General features: G+C 41.1%; 1 protein-coding gene across 8 annotated transcripts in view; it reads left to right on the top strand.

The window, feature by feature from the left end:
- Positions 1-12,166, top strand: part of znf536 (zinc finger protein 536) — a 198,033-nt gene that overhangs the window by 75,735 nt on the left and 110,132 nt on the right. For all 8 annotated transcript variants that reach the window (XM_069709846.1, XM_069709847.1, XM_069709845.1 and 5 more), the window contains one exon: positions 6,189-6,287. The gene's annotated coding sequence lies outside the window, so the exon portion shown is untranslated. The remainder of the gene's footprint in view (positions 1-6,188; positions 6,288-12,166) is intronic.

Below are 12,166 nucleotides of genomic sequence, written 5' to 3'. Positions count from 1 at the left end.
CCCCTGTTAAAATAAACCGCCGGTATAAAATATGACTCTCTCCCTCTCCCATTCTTGGGGATTTGAACCTATAAAATATCAGCGAGGTGTGTACCTCAGATGTGCTGTTTGGAGACCAAACACAACAGCAGCTTTTCTGGTTGGAGATTGGAAAGGAGAGCAAGACAGACAAAGAGAGAGAAAGAGGGAAAGGGGGGCAAGATCTGCAAAAAAACACAACAGAGCTCTACAATCAACAAAGAAAGCAGTGTTTATTCTGCATTTAAAGACTTATGAATTCTTCACGCCCCCGCCTTGCCAGTGCATGGCATTAACTGAAAGGGAAAATAGCCCAGTTAAGCACCAGGTTTATTATTCTTCAAACTCCTGTCTGAAAAGTAATCTGCTTTAAAGGCACAGTAAATGTACTGGTGTGCTCCCTCTGTATCTGTTTCAGCCTTTCCCTTAGCAAGCAGTATGTCTGTGTGTGTAAGTGAGTAAAGTCACATTGCAAAGAGAGAGGCAGAGAGATGGATTATTTTTCCTGAAGTGTGGACTTAAGTTTCTGCTCTCTGCTGCTGGGTGGCCCACTGCGCTTTAGCCATGTTAACATAAGAATAGCGTGGTGGCCAGGAGATGAGGGAGGGGAAGGAGGGGCTGGTTAGCCGGGTAGCTGGTTTAAATTATTCTGCGCCTCCGCTGCTGCATAGCAGGAGCTGTTGTTATCCACTTAGAACATCAGACGATTTGTTCCTTCTCCCTCTCTCTTCTCTCCTTCTCTCAACCCTGTGGGCGTCTTTATTCGGGACCCTTTGTACCAGTGTTATGTTATAATGCCTGTCCCGGCCAGGGTGTACCTCATTCACTGCCACTTGTATGCTTTTCCTACCCTGCACTTTTTTAATTCAGAAAAAAACTTTAAAAAAATGTTTGTTGCTCTGGGATGTTGTCCTGAAAAAGTCCCATAACTGATACTAACGCCTTAAAAAAGGAACTCCATTTTTCATCCGCTGTAGTTGATCGGGAAAATTAAACTTGTCAAAGCTCTATTCTGGTAAAAGATTCTGCCCCTGTGAGGATTATCGCAAAAATCTAAATATCAAATGTTAACTCTCCTGGCTGACATCCAGGCTCAGTGACGAGAGCTGTGACGCTTGCAGGCCCCGATGAGGAATGCAGTTATGAGGAGATGTTTGTATACATTCAGGCTGCGCCTTGGAAAGCAACGATGGTGGTTGAGCACAGCTTAAAGACATCTGGATGCGATGAATTGCCATTTGTCTAAACAATCAAGAGTCTTACCAAAGCCACCCAATGTGCACTGTGCTTTTAGTACATACTTGTGCAATGTGCTTCAACAGAGAAGGGATATTGACAAATATTTCATAGTGACAGTCTCATGAGAACTCAAAATGAGGTTGATTTTTTTTTTCTTTTTTGTGCATCATTCCAGCAATCTGCTGTAAACATAAAAACGTGATGGCTAAAGTTAATTTTGAACGAAGGAAGGTGGGAATTGTGAGTGAAAACAATGTTGGCATTTGAATGTAATAAGACTGAGACAAATCAGTGATATTTTAATCTAAATGCATACATTTTGTGCTCATTAGATTTATACTAAAGAAAAGGAAAATAGTCCTATTTTGTGTTTAACCATTAGCCATTATTTCACCCAGGGAAATTGTTTAAAATGACTTGAACTTGACTTGACTGCAAAAGCTACACTATCTTGTTGGAATGGCTTTCTATGCAGGCTTAAGACACAAAATCATCCGATAAACAACAAGACAAAGAATGAAGCATCATCTTTCAAAAGAAATGCCACACCTTTGGATTTATTTTGTAATTAATTCAATTAAACAAATGGTTTGGCCAGTCATAGCAGCCAGTGATGTGACTATGACAGTGGTGTGTGTGTGTGTGTGTGTGTGTGTGTGTGTGTGTGTGTGTGTGTGTGTGTGTGCGTGCGTGCGTGCGTGCGTGTGTGGGTGGGTGTGTGTGTGTGTGTGTGTGTGTGTGTGTGTGTGTGTGTGGTGGTGGTGGTGGTGGTAGTGAAGGGGGCAGGCAGACATGACTGGGATAATAAGCGTCATGGAATCTAATCAGATTTCTAAGAGGAATTGATTGTTGTGAGGCAGCCGGTGCAGGAGTGGGGTTGACAATAAGCTGAAATTTAAGTGTTAATTTTTATGCTAATCCTCTGGCATCTCTGTGTGATGCAATTTGGTCCAGCAGCCCCTCGACTTTGCGCCGCAGATATGAAATTGTCCCGTGTACAGAGAAAATGTCAGCTTGCCAGACCCTGAAAGCTTGTAATTTATTAGGTATGTTTCTATTAGTATGTGTCACAGTTGTTAGGGAGCCACATGCACAGGCAGGCAGCCACACCACCTTGTTCTCTCCCTCCCTTCCTCTCTCATTCTGTATATCGCACTCATTCTATTCCTCTACGCCAACTTGCCTCACCCTCCCTTCTCCATCTTTTTTTTTTTTTTCTCGCTCCACATTGGCATCCATTTCTTTAGCATGTCATGCACATGCACGCATGCACACACACAATGGCACACACACCATGCATGTTCTTAAGATGGTCTCGGCTCAGTGGCTGCTACACTGGGGCCTTAATGTATTATCATATATCGGGGTGGTCCTTGCCCCCTGGACAAAAGGCTATTTAATACAATTTAATGACATTCCCAAGAATTTGTGTGTATATATGTGTGTGTTTGAAAATGGGGACGGAGGGGGATGAGGGGTGTCGGTAAAAGAGAATAAAAGAAAGACAGAAGGAGGGACAGGGGAAAGAGAAAAATAAAAAAGGCAGAGGCCCAGATGAAAATAGCATCTGTGTTTTTCATGGCTCACGCAAACATCGCAGCGTAAAATGTGTGACTTTCCCTTCCCATTTATTTTTGCTTTCTTAGTCTCTACCTGCAGAATAAAATGTAATTTGGGGAGGTGTTTGAGGTTGAGGGCCTAAATATGAGTAGACTTTTAAAATCACCGTCTTTCCAGGCCTTGGCAGGCCACATAAGCAGAGGAAGATATGCGCTGTAAAAAGTAAAAATAGTTATAGCACAATGTAGAAATGCTGCTACTCCAATGCAAAGGTCAGAAAAGTACAACCCTTAACATTTTTATGATATAATACCCCATTTTGATACTGTTTAATTGCCTTTCCTGTGCAGGATTTAAATTGTCAACCCATGCACAAGAGATTTGCAGGAAATAAATTGTGTGTGTACATATTACTTTCACTTTTACAGTGTTAAACAGAAATCTGAGGCCCCACAATGGCTCCTTAAAATATGTTCATATACAAACAGATTTGCCACAACAGATGTGTTGACAAAAACATATTTCCGCCTATCTTACATAAAGTAAATCAGCATTATAGGGAAACATATTCAGTTCATGTCTATGCAAAGTTGAAGAATGAACATATCTGTAAGACCACTACTGGAAAATATGATCAATGTTTTTATGGGTCTTAATAGGCTAGTCAATATATACAGCTCGCCATGAGCCTTGAACTTTGAGTGTTAATTTTGTATTATATTTGCTATTTTATCTACTGTTAGGTAGCATTAGCTATGCATTTTGCAACCTCATTATACATTTTTTTCTTCAAAAGATAACTTCAGACTAAGTTGTCGTTGTAGCTACGAAGTAAAATACACTATTTCCTCCTAAATTAGTATAAAGTTGCATAAAATAAACTTGAGTAAATGTACTCAGTCAAACCAGTCTTACATATCACAATGTGAAACAGCTCCATTAATCCACAGCGCAAACATATCGTTTTACAGCAATGGCTCAATAATTGTGAGAAGAAAGTCAGTGTGGTTGGATGGATCAAATACAAGACTTCCACCCAGAAGAGCAATGTTGAAAAAACAATACAAATGTAGATTAATTTCAAGTAACGAGCAGATTTAAGCAACATATTAAACTTACAGAACGCACATAATGTAACTTAAATTATCTACGTAACGTCACTCCAGTAAGTAACTTATTACCCAAACCATGATCTTTTCCCAAATCTAACCAAGTCGTTTTCATGCTGAAACAGTTACGTGACATGGACGCAGGCCATTAGAAAAGAATAGACCATGAAAAATGTAAGCATCTTACAATTAGTGAGGCGGAACTGTGCGACTAATGCGTTTTGTGATGCGGACTAACATAGCCATGACACATTTTGATGTGAGACTGGGTTGAATTAGTTACTTTCCACCACCTGTTAGGAAGAAAAAGTCAGTTCTAGCAGTGAGGCCGTGAGGTCAGACAAAAAAAAGGGACCAGGGACAAACAATGAGTTTTCACAAATTTAAACAAAGATACTTCTTTTTTCTATTTTTTTTCTACTCTATTCCATGTTTAGTCATCTTCCTCTTTATGTTTAATCACTGATAAAATCACTGTGCTCTCTGCTCGTGTGTTGAGTGGTACTAGAAAGCCAGTCAAAACTGTACTCAGTGGGCCCAGAAAAACACTGAAAGGTTTGGATGCAATTCACATATAGGTCAATTAAATGCAACAACATCTGCTCTCTCCCTACCATTTGCATATAGCATTCATATGTTAATGATGTCCCTTTTTTTTTTTTTTTTTTTTTTTTTTTTTTTCATGCATGTGTGTATGTGCATGTGTTTGTGTGTGCTATTTGTTTCTCTCTCTTTTCCTGTACTTCCTCCCCTCCTCCCAGTCTCTTTGTATCGCCAAACAAAAAGAGATGCTGAAAATTTGGATTCATACTTCCCTTTTTGAAAAAAACACAGATACACCCGTCCTATTTTCACTTCCTCTTGCCTAACGATTAAAGGGGAGGTTAGACAAGTGCCACAGTTGTTCCATTGCCATGCCCCTGATTTCGACAAGAAGCCCCTTTAACAGCAGAGAAGGCGAGGCCCTATCTCTTCCCCAAGCAGCTTAATGCCTTATAAATCAATGATGACACAGATGGACTAGCGATAATCTATTTAGAATGCCTCACAGCAAATATTGTTGTGCAGATGATTAGACAGACAGTTATTTTAACTCAGACCCCTAAACCCAGTCTTCCGCTTCTCATAATGCTCTGCAGATTTATAGTAGTAATTTGGGATTTGACATTTTTGTTATTAGAAATAAATTTTGCAAAAAACAGATGTATAAAATGGTAGAAATTAAAAGTGAAATCAGGTTGCGCCAGGGCAATGTGTGTCTCCATGTTTGTTTGTCTTGGTGCAAGTGTGTTTAAAAAAGACGGTGTGTGTGTGTGTGTGTGTGTGTGTGTGTGTGTGTGTGTGTGTGTGTGTGTGTGTGTGTGTGTGTGTGTGTGTGTGTGTGTGTGTGTGTGTGTGTGTGTGTTTGGGTGGCATGGGCAGCTTGAGGAACAAAAGACACTGGTGCTGGTGTCTCTGCCAAGGCCATAATGATAAGGCATGTTTCTTCAAAGATGGGGGAGGCAGACCTTTAGCAGAATTGTATCTCCAGGGCATTTACGTATGAGTGTGTGTGTGTGTGTGTGTGTGTGTGTGTGTGTGTGTGTGTGTGTGTGTGTGTGTGTGTGTGTGTGTGTGTGTGTGTGTGTGTGTGTGTGTGTGTGTGTGTGTGTGTGTGTGTGTGTGTGTTAGACAGACTAGTGACACAAGGGGGGTTAATGGCAATCCAGGGTCTCTGCCCCTTTTCATGGTCGATGGGTCTCAATTTAGCGTGTGAGGGCGAGGAGGTGGAGGAAGAGAAGAGGAGGAGCTGGAGGAAAAAAAGAACAGAGGAGGAGAGCAAAAATGAAGTGGAGGTTGTCAGACGTGGCAGCTGCTAGGAGGCCCTGATAAATATAAGCCCCTATTGATCGGTTGAAAATGAAAGATCCCCGAGTGGCATGCAGTATTTAGCTTCTTGTCTGCCTCGCGTCAGCGGTGGCCTTGCCTTGGAGGGATAGATTTTCAGCTGTGCCTCCGGGCACCGCAGCACCCCGGCTTTGATTTCATCTTTAACCTTTTTCAGCTGCATTCCCTTGACCTCTGAAGCGGCGCTTACTGAATTTGTTAGATTTCCATCTTGACAACGACCCTTCCCCCCACCTCGTGCTCGTCTTCTTTTACAGTGTTCCTGTCTTTTTCTTCATGCTGCATCCCCTGTCCATTTTTCTCTCCACCTCTCAACTCTATATATCATTATCACCTCCTCTTCTAATCCTTCCCCTCCTATTTTTCTCCCTGTAGGTTGCCATTCCAGTAAGCAGTAGTCAGTGAAGAGTGACAGAGGAGGCCTCTTGATCCTAACAAACAGGTTGCGCACCAGTATGCAGTTGGTGTAATAAGGTAAGTTAACACAATTCTTACCTTAGCCTGTAGCAAAATGTCTTTAAATTAAAAATGTCTCTCATTTTTCTAAACCTTGTATTATATTTGCTTCTCATATTGTCAGGATAAAAAAAAAAAAAAAAAAAAAAAGACAGATATACACACAAATATATGCACACATACACTCACACATTCCAACTGTTCATCATACACTCAACATTTAGTCTTGTCCCCAAAGGCACTCTGTCTTAAACCAAAACACACACACACACACACACACACACACACACACACACACACACACACACACACACACACACACACACACACACACACACACACACACACACACACACACACACACACACACACACATACACACAGACAGTCACACAGCTACAGTACACTGCTGCTATGTGCACAGACAGAACTTGTAACAATCTGGATTGTGATAATCTATGATAATCATCCACCACATGCCACCTAAAAACGCACATGGGTGGCATTCAACACCCACACTGGCACATTGCTTCAGTGTATCTCGTCTCCCTCTGCCGCTCTCCCCAATGTCACTACCTCCAGCGTCAATGTCACCACTCTGCTCCTTATTTCTCTTTTATGTATGAGGAGACTTGCACTATAACACACAGCAAAGGGGGGAAAAGGAACAAATCTTGCACAATTTATGTTTGGCATTAGTGTAATTGAATCTCACTCGTATATCAAAGTAAGAAAGTTGCGAGGTGTGGGTGATATAAATGCAAGGTAGGGATCCATGAAAACACAGATCTGTCCCTCCCCTTTCCCTTGTCTCTTGAACAATGTCTCCCATCTCTTTTTTTATTCCCTCCCTCTCTCCCCTCCTTTAGCTAGATGGATGATAAATTCCCAGCTACAGAGCCAGCAACAGCTGTTGGCAGACAGGCTTGATATGAGAATAGCAGCATAGGATGAGCAGGCATTAAAAATTAATATGCTATTTAGCCTAGGTGTATTTTAGGTATTTGACATTTTCATGTCCGGGACAGACTAAATTTATTCATAGTACAGAAAAAAAAAAAAAAAAAAAAAAGAGAATGGGTGTAAGGATGTGAGTGGGTGATGCAGGAAACACTAAGTGAAGGCCATTCTGGTTTTATGGTCACCCTGTTTCACTTTGCCTCCCACCACAGCGATCAGTTTGTCTGTGTGTTATATGTCTGCTCCACATGACAAGGCTGCTAGTAATGATAACACTACACACAGGAGGAACCTGTTGTCCAGCAGAGCTACTTTTTCCTATTCCTGGGAGGTGTGGCTCCAAGGTTGTTACATATCTCATATGGTCATCTTTCACTGTTGAGCATGACTTTTTTTTTTTTAACATTATTTAGGCCAATCATGATATTTCAATATGCATTTAGTTTCAGGAGAATATTTTGGTTTTGTACACTGACTTCCCTGAAAAAAAACAGCAGTATAAACATCCATTTACCTGGTGTGGTGTTTCTGAATAATTATATGATTTAGTCATCTGCACAGCAGGTGGTTGTACATGGGCAATATCTTAACAATCTCGCCCCATACAGAGTAAGTCTGATGATTACCATGTGTCCAAAAGTCCACACATCGTCACATGTTAATGAGAGGTCTTATTGTTACTAGAATGTATTGTCACACCTACATTTAATTCTTCGTGATAAGCAAACTCCTGCAATTTTACTAAGTGCCCTGAGATGAAATGTGTTGATTGTGCGATTTGGTGCTATATAAATTGAATGGAATTACATTAAATTAAATTTAACTGAACAGAATTAAAGCAAGGGTTTTTAAGGAGGTTGTTATGAAGACAAATGTGTTTTAACCATTATTTTCTTTCATTAACCAGGTAGTTTTAGTGTCTAAGTAAACGTGAACTATAGTTGTGGCAAATCAAAAGACTGGCAAATCAATTTGTTTTGTTCTTTGTGATGGTAATGTCCTGCAAAGAGGTGAATTAGATCAGAAAATGTATGGATTGTTTTTGAAGGTGATGACAAACTACCTATTTTGTCATTTAGTTTGTGTAATTTGTTGATTACAAAAAGAAAGATAGCAGGTTTACAGGTTGGTTTAAGCTGATTATTCAAAGCTTTTGGAAGGTGATGTGTTCTACAGACTTCACATTTTAGTTCCAGGAAGAGGGAACACATTTTGTGTGTGTTTGAGTTGGCATTATAGTAACAGCCATGTTGACAGGTGACTATAAATGCTTCAAAGAGCAGACAGCCACGTAAGCCCGAATTTGTAATTTTGGATCAGCTCTTTAAAGATAAATAAAGCTTCAGAAAAAAAGAAGTCAGATGCTGAATGAATGAGGAACAAAAAGAAATACTGTAGATGCAGAGTAGCAATATCCAGTATTCTCCTTTTTCCAGATTAGAAACTTAAACACCAGATGTCATTATAGACAAAATAACAAGAAATATAAACTTTACATTCTGTTCCCTTAAAACATGCACTTCTACTTCACACAGAAATCATTTTTGGAATAAATTGATGCCAGTCACTTTTATGTTACATACTGTATATACTGGTCTTGAATCTCTGACTACTCTTCCAAAGGCCCAGGATTAGGGTGCTCCTGTACTGCTACTGAACCTCTGGTCCACAGTCAAACATAAGACCCCTGGAGGTCCAGACAGCAAAAGTACAAGTCGTATGCAGGGCCATGGACAGAACTCTCTGTCATTATCTCTCTCTCTCTCCATCTCCCCCTCTCTCCCTTTTGCCCCACCTTTGGTGATTAATGGCTAATGCTGCTCCAGTACATCTCTATATCCCTTCTCATCCTTCCCTCACTAATCGTTGTGAAATCTTAGACATGGCCTGGATTTGGGTTCCTACAGAAAAAGTAGGATTGGACTGGATTGGAGTAGGGATGGAGGGGAGGAGGCGGGTTTCCACCACCCACAGCATCCATATCTATACATTTGTCTTCCCTGATAAGCCGGGTTTCCTTTTTTTCACATACCTTAAAATAGCATATATTTTTATACCGTTTCTCTCTGTTCATCAAAAGAAAATTAGATCAATTGGTCAGGAGAGAAATACTGTCCTCTGTGCAGTAATCCAACTCTATCATGGTTCTTCAGAAAACTATTTGTGTTTCCTGTTTGAAACACAATGTAATGAATAGACTGTACATCATTTTTTACTTGTGAAAAAGGACTACAACAATTCACTTCGTTCCAGATATAATTATGATGTCATGTGATGAAAGATTATACTGCTGGGCTCTCTATGAGTTTGTGTGACACACATTGATCTAACATATAAAATCTAAAAATAATATGAAATCATTCACCCTCACGCTAATGTGAGAATTGTTGGAACTATTCTGAATTGTTCTCTCTATAATGTTGTCTGAGGAAGTGAGGGTGTGTACTTATGATGTGATTTGGATCTTTATATAAGCACAGTGTGTGTGAGTGTGTGTGTGTGTGTGTGTGTGTGTGTATATATATATATACACATATGTAAACGTAATGGATGGTCTTGCTCACCATCAGATTTTTTATTCTCCTTATGTATGGTTTAGCAATTATTCATCTTTCACTTCTTTTCTTTTGCACTCCTCATTTCTCTTCATTTCAATTCTTTGTCTGCAAATTTTTCTATTTCCTTTCATTTTGACCACCGAAACTCTCCTTTTCACCTCTTTCTCTCCATTTATATTGCTTCCACACTTGGCAGAAACTTCCTGTTGCCGTACAGCACAGTACTGTATATACAATGACTGTTATTACCTTTGGGAACGTTTAGCAGCTCTGTGTTTAACACCATAACCTCCGCTACATCGGCAGTGGCAACAGAGTGAAACCTGGGAGGTGGAAACCAGAGATGGCTCGTGTTAGACGAGCATTCGACTGATCACCACAATAAAGACGACAGGAGGGAGAGAGAGAGGGAGAGAACATCTAAGAAGTCTGCTTTATTTCAACCTATTGGATGATCAGTGATTCTTAAGGGAAGGGATAATTTCTTGCGATATCTCTCACTACAAAGTAAACAGAAATCAAAGCCCTTCACGCTCCGAGACAGAAGCACTATATGAAAGAAACTATCTTAACAACCTCCTTCATTTCTGCTCTTTTTTCCCTTCTGTACTTCCCATTGATTTCACGTAACTAGTGTTAAGTGAAACTGTTTGGGACACAATGGATCCACTTGACTCTCTGTCTAAGAGGTAGGAGAAGATTGGCTCCCATTATGGTCAAATACACCCTCTTATAATGATCAGACTTTGTTTGATATCCATTTAACCAATTAAAAGTTAAACTGAGGCATCCAGTTAGGTTTCTTCCTCTGAGTTGTTGCCAGTGTGCGTGGCAGTGTCACAATGGCCATTGTGCCTTTGAGGCTGCAGCCTTTTGGCAGATGTCGCTCCCTGTCATTCAAATACCCCCACCCTCTCCTGACTAACATATTGTACGGATCAACCAGCCCCCAACTTATGCAGCAACCCCCACTGTGTGCCAGTCTTTCCCCGTCTTTCTGATAGGAATCTGTGTGTTGATATCTGTCTGAGTTTAAGAAGGGTACGGGAGGGCAACTTGACAGTACTACCGAAGGAGTCAAAACTAAGTCATGTCCATGTCCATCACTGTGCTTGTCCACAAGCACGTGAGAAAAGTGTGTGCATGTACCAAACTAAACACTGACAGCAGCTCAGGGAGCGGCAGGGGAGTGTTCAGTAGGGATAGACGGTGAGACAGAAGCTCCCGTAGGTGCGTGTGTGTGTGTGTGTGTGTGTGTGTGTGTGTGTGTGTGTGTGTGTGTGTGTGTGTGTGTGTGTGTGTGTGTGTGTGTGTGTGTGTGTGTGTGTGTGTGTGTGTGTGTGTGTGTGTGTGTTAGGGTCGACTTGTATAGATTTCATCTGCGATTTCTCCCTTTTGCCCTCTGTGTGGGCTGGTCAGAGGAGCAGAGGAAAAAAAGCACCTACCGCCTTCCTCTCCTCCTTTGTGGTATTGCTCGCTTGCCTCGGCAAGTTTCCTGAATTAAACTGCCGGCTTCCTGTTCTTTTATATGCACAGCCACATCTGGGGAGCCTGCTCACAGGGCCCCGCCGCTTAATAACAATCACCTTCCCTTTCACTCGGCCCTGATTGTTTCTAATTCACCCTGACAGATAGTAGCTGACAAGCCGCCCGCGCCTCCCTCCCTCCGTGACCCGAGCTCACTCAGCACACTTATAAGGCCTGTCATTTTTAATATTTGATTTTCACTTCATAAAAAGTTATGTGTTTTAGAGCTGCCACAGGCACCCCACCCCCCCAAAAAAAAAAAAAAAAAAAAATCACATGATGAAATCACTATTTAACTGAAACCACATCCAATGGACGTCCCTCCCTTCCCTCTTTCTTCTTGGCTGTTTCATTTCATTCTTTTTAAACCCCTGCTCTCCATCTCTTCTTCCTCTTCTTTCATTAATTGTCTTTATTTTTCCTCTCTCTCTACCTTCATCCTTCCCACCTTCTATTTTTCTGTCTCGTTCACTCAATCTCTTCCTCTCCCCCCTGTCTTGTCCTTTAGTTTATGAAGAGAAGGCAAGTGGGTGAATGAAGCAGCAGTATTGTACAGACCCATGTGTAAGCCAGTCTCTAACCCACAGCGAGCCAGCTTTGCAGCCACATTCATCTTGGTGTATATGATACAAAGCCACACGGCTAAGAACAGCCGTACGTATAACCAAATAACCAGTCAGACAGGCATCTTGCAGGCTTCCAGCATTTTTTCTTTCCATTGATTCCCATTAAAGATATATGGAGCCACATAAAATGCATATCAGGTAGGCTGATCATTAAATGAAAGGATGGATTCATCGACAGCTTGACGGATGACATTTTGCTGAGCGATCCATATAGTCCTTCAATAAA

The sequence above is a fragment of the Brachyistius frenatus genome, unplaced genomic scaffold (genome assembly GCF_029030835.1).
Source record: "Brachyistius frenatus isolate BFR_SWC_R1_liver_20210118 unplaced genomic scaffold, ASM2903083v1 Contig_86, whole genome shotgun sequence".
Taxonomy (NCBI): Eukaryota; Metazoa; Chordata; class Actinopteri; family Embiotocidae; genus Brachyistius; species Brachyistius frenatus.
Note: the sequence above shows the minus strand (reverse complement) of the source record. Positions and strands in the feature narration are given on the sequence as shown.